We start from the raw sequence: 12302 nt of genomic DNA on the forward strand, positions 1-12302 counted from the left end.
TCCCCATGAATGAATTCAGTGTGTTTAAAGTTGAATGTATTTTTAAAAAACCGAAGAGATGGAACGCCCTTGGATATGATGGAATAACTGTTGATATGATATTGGCCAAAAATGAAGTGACTCCCAGAATATATGCAAGATTATTTTGTAGAATGTGCTGTGAAGAGGCAAAACCCGATGAATGGGAGGTAGGAGTGCTGGTGAATGTGACAAAAAAAGAAAAACAAATCTGTCTATTCTTAAATTGCAAATAATTTGGAATATTGAGAAAGTCTTTCAAGGTTTTGAAGACGTGTCTATCTTGAAGAAATGTTTAATTAACCACAATAACAATAATAATAAGAATAGGGAAGTGGGGAATATGGGGAAAGGAAGAGTACCCCTGGATACAATCCGGTTTATAGCTTAAAGGCAGGTACTCAGGATGGGAAAGATTAAGGAAATAGGGAGAAAGAGAAGTACAGGAGAAGAATAAAAGAGAGGGGCAGACCCTCTTGCGATATTAGGGAGTTGGTATTATTATTAGTTCTTGTATTTATTTCAGTATTTCATCCTGTTTTGAATATTGTTTACTTGCTAATCCTCAGTAGCTGACTCTTTTGAGGTGTATTAAAATTCTTATGCTGGTTTTTGACGTTAATCTGTGTATGTGTGTTTTATATCTAATTTCATAATTTACACTTAATTTTCTCAATTTTTCGCACTAAGCTGCTCTCCTTATTGCGATATTGGGGCTTACGACATTTAGATTTTCCAACTAGGATTGCTGCTTGGCTAGTGATAATGATAACACTTCATGTTCCTAACAGTTCGTTGTCTTTTCAAGAATATCTTTTAAAAGGCTGGTTTCAAAACATTGCGTAACCAATTGAGCTACGCTCTAGGTAAAAAAAACACGTAGAGAAAGCCTGTCATAATGTTTAGAAACCCAATTTCCATCAGCCACATACAGTTCACATGCATATATTAGCAATTCAGGTTCAGGTTCAGGTTCAGGTTCTGGGGTGAGGCATAGCCTTTACAACGGCGCCTCTGTGTCTTTTAGTTTTGTGTGTTCCTTATTTTCACTAGTTTTTCTCTTTTCATCCACATTTGTTGTAGTATAATTTTCTTATTTTCAATATTCTCTTCACAAAAAATGAATTTTCCAACTGTTTGTGCACTATCTTCTTCGTATGGTTGTTGGAGCTCAATTGCTTTTATTCTTATATCACTAAACTGTGGACAATATAATATAAAGTGGTTAGCATTTTCTTCTATATCACAGAATAGACAGTTTATATTTCCATCATGGTGTCTGTTTCTTATATTCAAGCCCACTGAGTTTGTCCTTGCTCTGAATAATAAAATTGACGAAAATGTATTGTCATACACTTCCTCCTCCTTGATTTCACTTTTCCAGTTTTTATACAAAATTAAACTCTCCTTACACTCCATTTCACTCTTCCATTTGCTTGTGTCCCATTCTCTTGTTCTCTTCTTTATGTCCTCTTTCGTACATCTCTTGACTTCTCTCATCGCCATCCCACATTCTTCAGCATACTTCTTCGTTTGATTGTACAAAACTTCAAGAATCATATTAAAGAAGAAGCTTACAGATTGTACGATATTTCTTTCAGATGCAAACGAAACACGCTAATCTGTTGTTGTCGAAGTCACTATATTGTCGGAAAGAGGAAAAAATATTGGGAAACGTTCAATGGAATATCTAAATAGTAAGTGTAATAGAGTTTTGTTTTCGTATACTATTCAATGAAGAGTTTAGTTTCACTGGAATGACCTCCATTGATACAGTACAAATGATTTACTTGAGTAAGAAAAGTACTTGGGCTACTCAGGCCTTCATTTTTTGGTTTGTTTACATTTTCTGTGTAAGGGTCATCCAAGGCCTACAAGACGTTATTAGGTGATTTTTTACTAAATCTCGAAAATAGTAAGTGTAATAAGAGTTTTGTTTTCGTATACTATTCAATGAAGAGTTTAGTTTCACTGAAATGACCTCCATTGATACAGTACAAATGATTTACTTGAGGAAGAAAAGTACTTGGGGCTACTCAGGGCTCCATTTGGTTTGTTTACATTTTCTGTGTAAGGGTAATCCAAGGCCTACAAGACGTTATTAGGTGATTTTTTACTAAATCTCGAAAATAGTAAGTGTAATAGAGTTTTGTTTTCGTATACTATTCAATGAAGAGTTTAGTTTCACTGAAATTACCTCCATTGATACAGTACAAATGATTTACTTGAGTAAGAAAAGTACTTGGGCTACTCAGGGCTCCATTTGGTTTGTTTACATTTTCTGTGTAAGGGTTATCCAAGGCCTACAAGACGTTATTAAGTTGTTCTTTGCTAAATTTCGAAAATATTCTGTAGCTTTATGTGTCGTTTTGTCTTTCAATTTGGTGTATGTACAATAAATCCCGAATATATGTAAGAATAAGAAGCATGTTTGCCCACTGAACTGTGTAGCCTACGGTAATGTTATGCCTATTTTGTATTTTTCAACATTATTGTTGTGGTAACAAAGGAAGCCTATGGCCCATGTGAAGGACTGTGAGAGAGAACAATTTTGATAACTAAATAATATCGTCAAATCTTCTATGGAGAATATTCTATTTTTATTCTCAAATTTCACCCAATCTATTTTCATCCGCATCGTAAAGTTTCGAAGACATAGGGCTGAAGTTACGGGCAAGAGTCTTTTACGAGGCTACTTCGCTTTTTTTGAAGACAGAATAAAGGCCCGAATTCTCCCACGTCATTGGCTGAAAACCAGGAAAAATATTCTGAACCTTTTTTATTATAAGGTAGGAGATACTAATAGTCATAATAATCTCATAAACATTTTTGTTCCATTATAGAACAGTGCAATATTAGTTAGGAGTTTAGAACTCGTATAATTGAATAAGTCATTGCAAATACTCTATTTTCAATCACGTATACTGTCGTGAATTTCACTTCGACAGATAATAAAGTTCTTGGCCCGATGTTAAGGGCCGATAGCAAGACCTTGAAGAGGTAAGACTCCCAAAACTTTCCAGGAATCAACAAAATACAGCTACACTCTAACAATTTTATTACAAAATAGTTATTTAAGAAAGGGAATAACATAACAAAACATTTACTCTGCATACTAAACGAAATATATGACTCGAAATAATCTCATGCGTTCCCAAAAAACTAAGTCCACACTGGACTCAAATTAAGTAAAAATAATTATAATTTCAGCAATTTGCCTTGGTAAACGGTATACCAAGGCTTTCTCAAGTAATTTAATGAATAGCACTGATCCCCAATCACAAGTATCAACTAAATATACATAGATACAATTCTCACATAACACTTGCAAAGACTGTAGGGAAACCGACCTGGTTACAATAGGGAGAGAGAGACTACAATTATAGACCACTTACTTGAGCTGAGGACCTTGGACAAAAGAGGCCGAGCTGAGCCCTGCAGCTCCAACGAAAACTTTGATTTCCCGCGCTCTCTGATTCTAAACCTATACATAGGATATTTTCGTCATGGTACAATAAAATGACATTATATTCGTGAATCATAAATTACAAATACTCAATTTCTTTAACATCCGCTCCTTCCCTACCAGGTGGTTACTCTTTAGGCTCTAAAACTGTCTCGTATTAAACCATAGTCATTCGTCGCAACGCCCGCGAGTTCTTCCAGCCTTCCCTCAAATTTAACGTAACGTTGGTGGAATTAGATGGCGGGAATTTCGAATGATCAGTTCGAAATTCCCGACATCCTCCACACCTAAAATAAAGGAGCGATGAAACGTCGGTCAATTGGGCAAGACTGGACCTGGGGGGGGGAGGGGGGAGTAACTACTCCAAGACTCTGTTAGGCTCGCTGCGTAGCGCTCCGCTACGACTCTAACAGAGCATACACAATGTACAGCATACAGCAATGTTACCCCGGGGCAATTAACTCTTACATGTGTACACAAAATAATAATCCAAATGTACCTATACAACAGTTCAATTTAGGCAATGGGCCTAAGACAAATCATAATTTGTTCCGTAACCGAAATACAAACCACGCTATTTACATTGGGTTTACCTTTTAGCGCAGCTGAAATGGCGAGCCATTAGAATTTAACGAGGGTGTATTACCCCCGCGCTAGTTAGCGGGGGGGTAGGGGAGTGGTAGCTAGCTACCCCTCCCCCCCCCTCACACACAGATGAATGCTCACTTTCACTTTTGGCTCGGACTGTGACAGACGTCTCTGTCTTGGTCCTCTCTTGGCAGCCATTGTTTGTTTTGTCTTTACTTAATCGCTTACTTTTCTTTTACTCAATATATATGTAAACATGTTTTCATGTTTGTATATATATTTGAGTATAAAAATCAGTAAGTTTCCTTTTCAGAGTTGTGTGTGTAGTGTACGATATCTACGTGGAGTCCTCGGCAGTTAGGCCACCACGGCGTAATTTTATGGGTGGCGATCGAGTTTGACTTCGGTCTTTCTCTCTCTCTCTCTCTCTTGAGGTCGTTCACCCTTTTACTACGTGTTACTACGCCCTTGTAGCTTCCTTTCCGTGTGGGGGGGTTGCTACGCTGTACGTTCGTCTCAATTAGTTTATGAATCTAATTGTATTTGTTAATTTTTCAGCTTGTAGAACGATTCCTTTCGAGGTTTTCGTTCTTTCTTTAGTGTTCATTCATTTTTAAATTACATAATTACATAGTTTCCTAATTATAATTGTTATAATTCTGTGTTGGTTACAGCTCTCCTTCCGTGAGTGTAAGTGGTTGTGAGGGCATGTGCCTGTTGTGTAATTCTTGTTTCTTTTCCCTCGGGATTCCTCTTCGGAGCCTTCCCGGGGGAATGAATGTGTACTAATGATTTTTGTTTTATTTTTTTACAGTTACCGATCTACTGTAGTTCGTTTCTGTAATATGGCAACGGTGTGAGCTGTCTTGTTGAGGCCTGGGGATTTGGCTGTTGCTGCCTCCCCCCTTGTATTTTCGTCAGGAGCGTGTCTCCTTCTACTGGAAGTACTCCCGTGACGACGGACAGCTCTCCAGTTCATTTTAGAACTCTCAGGAGGCTTGCCTCCTTGGGCGGGTAACTTTCCTCCCGAGGGAAGTTTTTCCTGTCCAGGCTTGAGTTTTTCCCCTTTTGGGGGGTTCTTCTCTTGCCTTTTTTTCGTGCGACTATGCTCTTGGTGCTGAGCAGTCACACCTGCAGTTTCGCTCAAGGGGCTGGGCAACTGCAGGAGCCCCTCTTCGGAGGATTGCTCCTTTTAGGCCACTGGCTGACCAGTCTCTTCTACGAAGTGTTTCTCTTTCCTTCGCGAGAGAGTACACTCATAGAGACTCCTCTTCGGAGGATTCTTCTGCTGCTGTTGCTGTTGGCCTTCTTCGCCGTAAGGCCCACCGTCCGCCTCGTCGTAAGGGCCTCTCATCTCCCTATAAGGGTGCTAAGAGGCGCCTTTTTGAATCTCCGTTTGCAGCCTACAACTCCTTCTTCTTGATCTTCCGCCTTGGTGCAGATGGACAGCAGTCTGATCTCGTCTTCCGACGGGCAACGGTCTTCCCGACGGGCAACGGTCTTCCCGACGGGCAACGGTCTTCCCGACGGACAACGGTCTTCCAACGGACATCAGTCTCCCGGCGGACAGGCAACGGTCTTCCGATGGACATCTGTCTCCCGACGGACAACGTTCCCTTCGGGGCAAAGGGTTGCCTCCCACGGGGGTTCTTCCCTTGCGTGTCAGGGTTCCCCTGCGCGCCCTTCTGCTGTGTTCTCTCCTGCTCCTGCTCAGTGTTAGCGCACAGGCGCTCTCCTGCTCATCAGTGCTTCCTGATCGCTAGCGCTCTCCTTTCGCCAGTGCTCTCCTGTTCGTCAGCGCTCTCATGATGATCATCCCTGCTGTTCCTGTTACGCGCCCTGTGCGCCCACGTTCGCCCTCGCGATCTAGAACTTCGGTTCAGGTCTGGGTCAAGGACTCTTCTTCTATGCGCAGGCTTCCACGCGTTGCCTTCTGCTCGTCAGCGATCATCAGCTCGCCAGCGATCACCTGCTTGCCATCGTTCACCTGCTCGCCAGCGCGCACAGGCGATTTTAGTATCGCCTATTCAACAGCGTTCTACACGTCAGCGATCACCTGTCTCTCGGCGATCTCCGGATCGCCCGCGTGTGTTACAGCCGGCGCGCCAACGTTCTCCAACGCTTCTGAAGGAACATGGTTTGCCAGCTACTAGCTCGCCATCGCCCACCTGCGCATGCTGCTCGCCATTGCGCGATCGCCCACCTGCGCATGCTGCTCGCCATCGCGCGATCGCCCACCTGCGCATGCTGCTCGCCATCGCGCGATCGCCCACCTGCGCATGCTGCTCGCCATCGCGCGATCGCCCACCTGCGCATGCTGCTCGCCATCGCGCGATCGCTCACCTGCGCATGCTGCTCACCATCGCTCGCCAACGCGTCGATATGCCACAACGCGCCATCGCCAACCTGCGCGTTAGCGCTCACCAGCTCACCACCGATCGCCTGTTGATCCATAGCGGTCTTCCTCGCCCACGCGGCAGCGCGTTTCCTCGCCATCGCGCTAACGCTTGCGTTCGCCGCCTCGGACTCGCGCTCATCCACCTGCCCACCCTCGCGACCGCTTGCCTGCGCGACCGTTCGCCTGCGCGCCCGCTCGCCTGCGCGCCCGCGCGATTATTCGCCTGCGCGTCCACACGCCCACACGCCCACGTGCCTGCACGTCTACGCTCATGCGCGTCCGCGCACATGCTCTCCAATGTTCGCCCGCGCGCGAACCAACGGTATTCCATCGCGCGGACGGACGGTGTTCCGTCGCACGAACCGACGGTGTTCCGTCGCGCGAACCGACGGTGTTCCATCGCTCGAACCTACAGTGTTTCTTCGCACGAACGTCGGCTTAATTCTTGCAGTATCCATTGCTCGTCTATGGGTTATCGCTCGCCGACCACCAGCTCTCGCCCTTCCTACCACGCTCGCCCTCCTTCTGCGCTCCTTCGCTCACCTTTGTTTGCGTTCCTGCGTGACAGCGCATGGGTGCTTCCACGTTCGCCCACGCGCTAATCTTTGAATTACCATCGCGCGAGCTCCAGGGCGATTGCGACCATGATTCCCATTGGGGTTTTCGCAGCATGGCCAGCCTGGCGAGTTCTTCTGGAGCGTATTTCCAGAACACGGCCTCACCCCGTAAACGCAGAGCATGACACTTGCAAGAATAGGAAGAATCTTCAGGGAGGTCTGAGCAACACTCCTCTTTCCAGAACCTGGGTTAGCCCTTCCCCGTCATTCCCTGGAAGGATTTTTGGCGGGGGGCTTTCCGTTCGAGATTTCTCCATCGGCCAAGGGGTGACTGCTTACCCCCTCCTCTCCACCTCGTGTAGGGGGCTTACCAGGTCCTTTCCCTCCTCGGTTACGGCCCGAGGTTTGGTTCAAGGAAGCTACAGGAAGATCATGGGTACTTTCCTCCTCTCGAGCTCAGGCACCTTGGCCTTTCGTCGTTAAGTATCTAACTTGCGGACAAGCTCGATGTTGTACCATCTGGACGCGCTGACTGAGGGCTTCCTTCGGGTGTCTCATCTGTGGAGGTCGACAACCTCAGACACCCTTCCATCCTTGAGAAGAGTTTGTTTGTGCCCAAGGACAGAGACTTAGACAGTGGCTGTGCGGAGGAAATCGACTTCCGTTTTCACTCCTCCAAGGCGCTTTCTTCCAGACTCTGCAGGGCTCCAGCGCCCTTTTCTTTCAACCACGTCGGCCTAAGTTATCGGCTACGACAACTGGGACAAGGTGTCCAATTGCAGTTTCCTCCTGTCAGGAACAGATGGCACAGGAGGCTCCCCCGGGGGGGCATAGTTCTAAAACGAGCGGCAGAATTCACGCACTCTAGGATTGCAGGTTTCTCGCTGGGAGGATGCTTAAGGTTACTCATCCGGATGACAGCTTCCCGATGCCCATTCCCGCACAATCTCTGTGATCAGCCAAGGATATCGCGCCTGCCGTCTCTGTCAGCGAATTCAGTGTCTCTGAACCTCTATGCCATAGCGTCGGCAAGAGTTGCCCGGTTGGGCAGAATGATCCATATCTTAGGCGAAGGTCCTCCATAGGATCATTGACGGCTTCATCCCCGGCCTCTTCAGTCGATCCTTTCTTGTAAGGAAGGATCTGAGAGGGGAGTTCCGCAGTCGACCTCTCAGCCCTGATCAAGTTTGTCGAACAAACTTCGGCCAGCGTAGAACAGCAGAATCGATCAGACTGGTAACGAGGCGACAGGACTCCTTAAACCCTGGATCGGAAGGACGGGTACTTTCAGTTTCCATTCCATCCATCTTCCAGGGAGCTCGTGGAATTCAGCCTAGACTGCAAGTATTCCTGCTTATGATGCAGTGTGGCTATCCCGCTGTGGCATAGCAGGTTTTTTCCCCCAGAGATCTCTCCCTGCTTTCCTCATGGCCGCTCAGGTGCAGGCTTCCGCTTCCTCTGCTTTTTGGAGGGCTGGTCAACTCCGGTAGGCTCGGGTTCGACCTTCTTCAGCGCCGGGACAAGCTTCCGGATGCTTACCATGAGTGTGGGTTCATGGTATTTTGCTTGGAGCCTTCTCTTCTTCTGCCTCAACATCTGGAGTATCTGGCCATGATATTGAGTCAACGGCCTTACCACGTTGGAAACCCCGCTTCTCGTCTGTCCAGCGAGGTTAAGCAACGTCAGTTCTGGTCGGTACTTGGATGGGTGACCACCTGGGGACGCCAGATTCTGTTGCCATATCCTCCGAGCCTTCCTTTCAGTTGACTGTGGCAAGACTGAGGAGAGTCGCAGTACCTGTTCTCAGTCAAGCAGAGCTTTCAGCCCTACCTTGGAACGTTTCCTAGTTCTCCTTTCCTCATTGACCCGTCTATAGTCCGAATGGTCGCCTCAGGATAAGTTCCATATGGGGCGGTCCAAGTTCCGGTGGTTTCAGGCAACGTTTAACCGGACTTCCTGGCCCCTATGGGACCAGCGGAACTATTAGACCTGCAATGGGTGTTGATCTATGGAGCCTCTTGATGGTAGTGGATATTCTCGTCCTTTCCCCACATTCTTTATGCTGTTCTCGGACTCGTCAAAGGAAGGGGGGGGGGCATGTTCCGGTCCAGGCCTATGGTCAAGACCTGAAGGATACCTCTCCATCATTCAGGCAGGCTTAGGGGCCGTAGTCTGGCCCCTCTACAGATCCTACAGCTCCTGCCGAGTCGCTCCGTGCAGGGGACGCATTTTCACACCTTCACATCTTGCAGTAGAGATACCGGGATGATTGAGATTCTCTCAATACCACCATCGGCTCTCTCATTCCAGGCAGAGAAATGTTCTCTCCGACTATCCGAGCAGAGCCTCGTAGAGAGAGTGTACCTGGGCGTCTTTGACCTTGATTAACCAGCAAGTCCTGGTCTGGGGGACCTGATCGTGACAGCTTGGAACCTCAAGCTTCCGCTGTTCTTCCCCCCAGTCTCAGACCCCGAGACTCTGGCAAGATGCATTCCGGTGATGGTGGGACATCTTCGACGCCTGCGTCTTCCCTCCTTTTTGTCTGTGGACAATGGGTCTCAACAAGACCAGGTTGTCTGTCAACCTTTCAATGGGAGAGCTCCACTGGGACTATGCGCAGAATGGTTTCTGGACCCTCTGCTTCCCCTGACGGAACTCCCAGGAGAGCTTCTCCCACGGCGCAGACTACTCAAACAACCACACTGCGACATCTCTCCCGAACCGGGGCGTCGCTTCGGCTTCATGCCTGGAGACACTACGCCTCCTCCTCAAGAAGAGACAACCCGCTACAGTCGCGGTACGGAGGTCGCGTCATCTGCGATAGTCATCCGCAGGGGTCTTCCAGGCAAAGTGAAGAGTCTTCGGTGGTTGGTGCCGTGGGAGATATACCTCTTCCCTTGAGGCCTCTTCTCCAGCAATAACGGTTTTATTGCCTTTCGGCGGGAGGAAACTCCTTTCCGCTCTCGGCAATGAAGCCTGTCGCTCAGCCTTTCCCTGACCTTCAGGCTTAAAGGGATAACTTTTTCCTGCCCGCTGAATCTTTCCTCGCTCATGCGAAGCTATGATTGTCCCTGCCCTAGTCGGAGGAAGACCTCCAACTTGGAGCATGGCTCGAACTTTTTAGTCCCTTAAGAGATCTTCTCAAGACCCTTTACGACAGGCCACGGATTGTATTCCGCCTTGGGTCTCCTGCTCACTCTGGCCACGGCCAGTGTGTAAGCAATCTTCTTGGTCTCGTACGACTCCGCCCTTTCTAAGGAAGAGGGGAAGGCAACATTCAGGTTCGCTCCTGAGTTGTTGGCTAGACTCAGAATCTGGGGGTCCCGGCCCTTCGGTCCAATTCCTTCAAGATTTCGAGTCTCCATTCTGTATCTGATGTCCAAAGACCTTCTCTTTCTTGCCAGTAAAGGAATCTAGAGGTTAGCTTTGGGAACAGCTGCAGTTTGTCCTCAGTTGCAGCCGATTTGGGAGCACAAGGAGGACACGGGGGAGAGTCACCAGTATACCTCTTCAGCCCGGACTCAAGGACATTCATCTCGACCTGTCTCCAGACCCTCCCCCGTCACGTCGCCCTACAGCACGATGTTGGATACATCGCAACGTCCCTCGCCTTCGAGTAATACTACTCTGTGACGCAGGTGCTACAAGCTGGAGTCTGGAAGCGTCTAATGACCTTCGCAGCCCGCTTCCTGCAGGGCGTGACCCACAGGAGTCTCGATACGTTTTCTATCGCTCTGTGGTGGCTACACAACAGCTGGTCTAACCTCAGGCTCCTTTTTGGACAGGTAACAGAAGGTTGAGGGCATTGTTATCAGGTTTTAGTCTGCATGAACGAAAGAAGTATGTCTGGCCCTTATTTCTTTCTTCATCATCCCCTCTACGGGGAAGCAGCATCCTGGTCTCTGCATAGCTGACCTCGAACCTCTGCAGGTAAACCATGCTTCCTTGTGTTCCGAGTATTGAGTCAATACTGTCGCGTCCCCCATACCCTGATGAGGTGGTATTGGGAACGTCCTAACCCAGAGTTCCTTCTGAAACTCCAGGTCAACTGCCTAGGACGGGTCACACTTCTTCCTTCACACACAAGCTTATGTAGGCCACACGGTTCCTTGCGGAGCAAGGAACTTGTGAGGTGCAGGGACTCCTTTTCTCGAGTGCAACTCACTCGGATTCTGAGTCCCCGGGTAAAGCCAAAGCCAGTATGGCTGGGTACTTTCCACCCTACCTAAGGGGTAAGTCACCCAATGTAAATAGCGTGGTTTGTATTTCGGTTACGGAACAAATGACAAATTCGAAGATAATTTGTATTTTTCCTAACCATACAAACCTTAGCTATTTACACATATTTGCCCGCAAGCCCTGTCCCCCAAGACAAGTCCTACCTCTAAGTGAAAGTGAGCATTCATCTGTGTGTGAGGGGGGGGAGGGGTAGCTAGCTACCACTCCCCTACCCCCCCGCTAACTACCGCGGGGGGTAATACACCCTCGTTAAATTCTAATGGCTCGCCATTTCAGCTGGGCTAAAAGGTAAACCCAATGTAAATAGCTAAGGTTTGTATGGTTAGGAAAAATACAAATTATCTTCGAATTTGTCATGTTATTTGTTTTCAATAGTGGAATATATTATGTAATTGCAGCTCTTATGTTATTTATTAATAATGAAAGGTTAGCCTCTGTTTGAACAAAGGCTAGAATGCAAAAACTACAACTCACCCATTTGTTAAGTGTATTCACTCCATTGCGTAGTTTGTATAATTGAACTAAGATAAATTAGATAAATAAAACAAATCCAAACTACTAGCCCGTGAGGCTGATGCTCGTAGTGAAACGTTTCAATTCTTAGAACATAGCATTGAGATAATGCTAAATTTTGAGGGAAGCTAGTTACATCAAAGAAAATACAATTGAACGAAGTTATAATATAAACACGCCAAAATACTAGTCCACATTGCTAATGATCTTAGCAAAATATGTTTTGCTCTTCTGGACATGAGAATGACGTAATGTTCATCTGCGAGCAAAGTGAGCTGTGGCAAACCTAAAATCATCAAATAATTAGGCCTAGTGTTAATCTAGCTTTCCAACCTATGGTAAATACTCTGAATTAAGTAAGTAGGTATTTAATAGGTAGTAGGTTGGCCAGGGCACCCGCCACCCTTTGAGATACTACCGCTAGAGTGTTATTGGGTCCTTTGACTGGCCAGACAGTACTACATGGGATCCTTCTCTCTGGTTACGGTCCACTTTTCCTTTGCCTACACACACATACACACAC

The 12302-nt window shown here is 46.9% G+C and overlaps 1 protein-coding gene across 1 annotated transcript in view; it reads left to right on the forward strand.

Moving 5' to 3' along the window:
* Positions 1-1608: 1608 nt before the first annotated feature.
* Positions 1609-12302, forward strand: part of LOC137649151 (uncharacterized) — a 147297-nt gene continuing 136603 nt past the window's right edge. The window contains exon 1 of the mRNA XM_068382158.1: positions 1609-1715. The gene's annotated coding sequence lies outside the window, so the exon portion shown is untranslated. The remainder of the gene's footprint in view (positions 1716-12302) is intronic.

This window comes from Palaemon carinicauda, chromosome 1 (assembly GCF_036898095.1).
Source record: "Palaemon carinicauda isolate YSFRI2023 chromosome 1, ASM3689809v2, whole genome shotgun sequence".
In the NCBI taxonomy this organism is placed as follows: domain Eukaryota; kingdom Metazoa; phylum Arthropoda; class Malacostraca; order Decapoda; family Palaemonidae; genus Palaemon; species Palaemon carinicauda.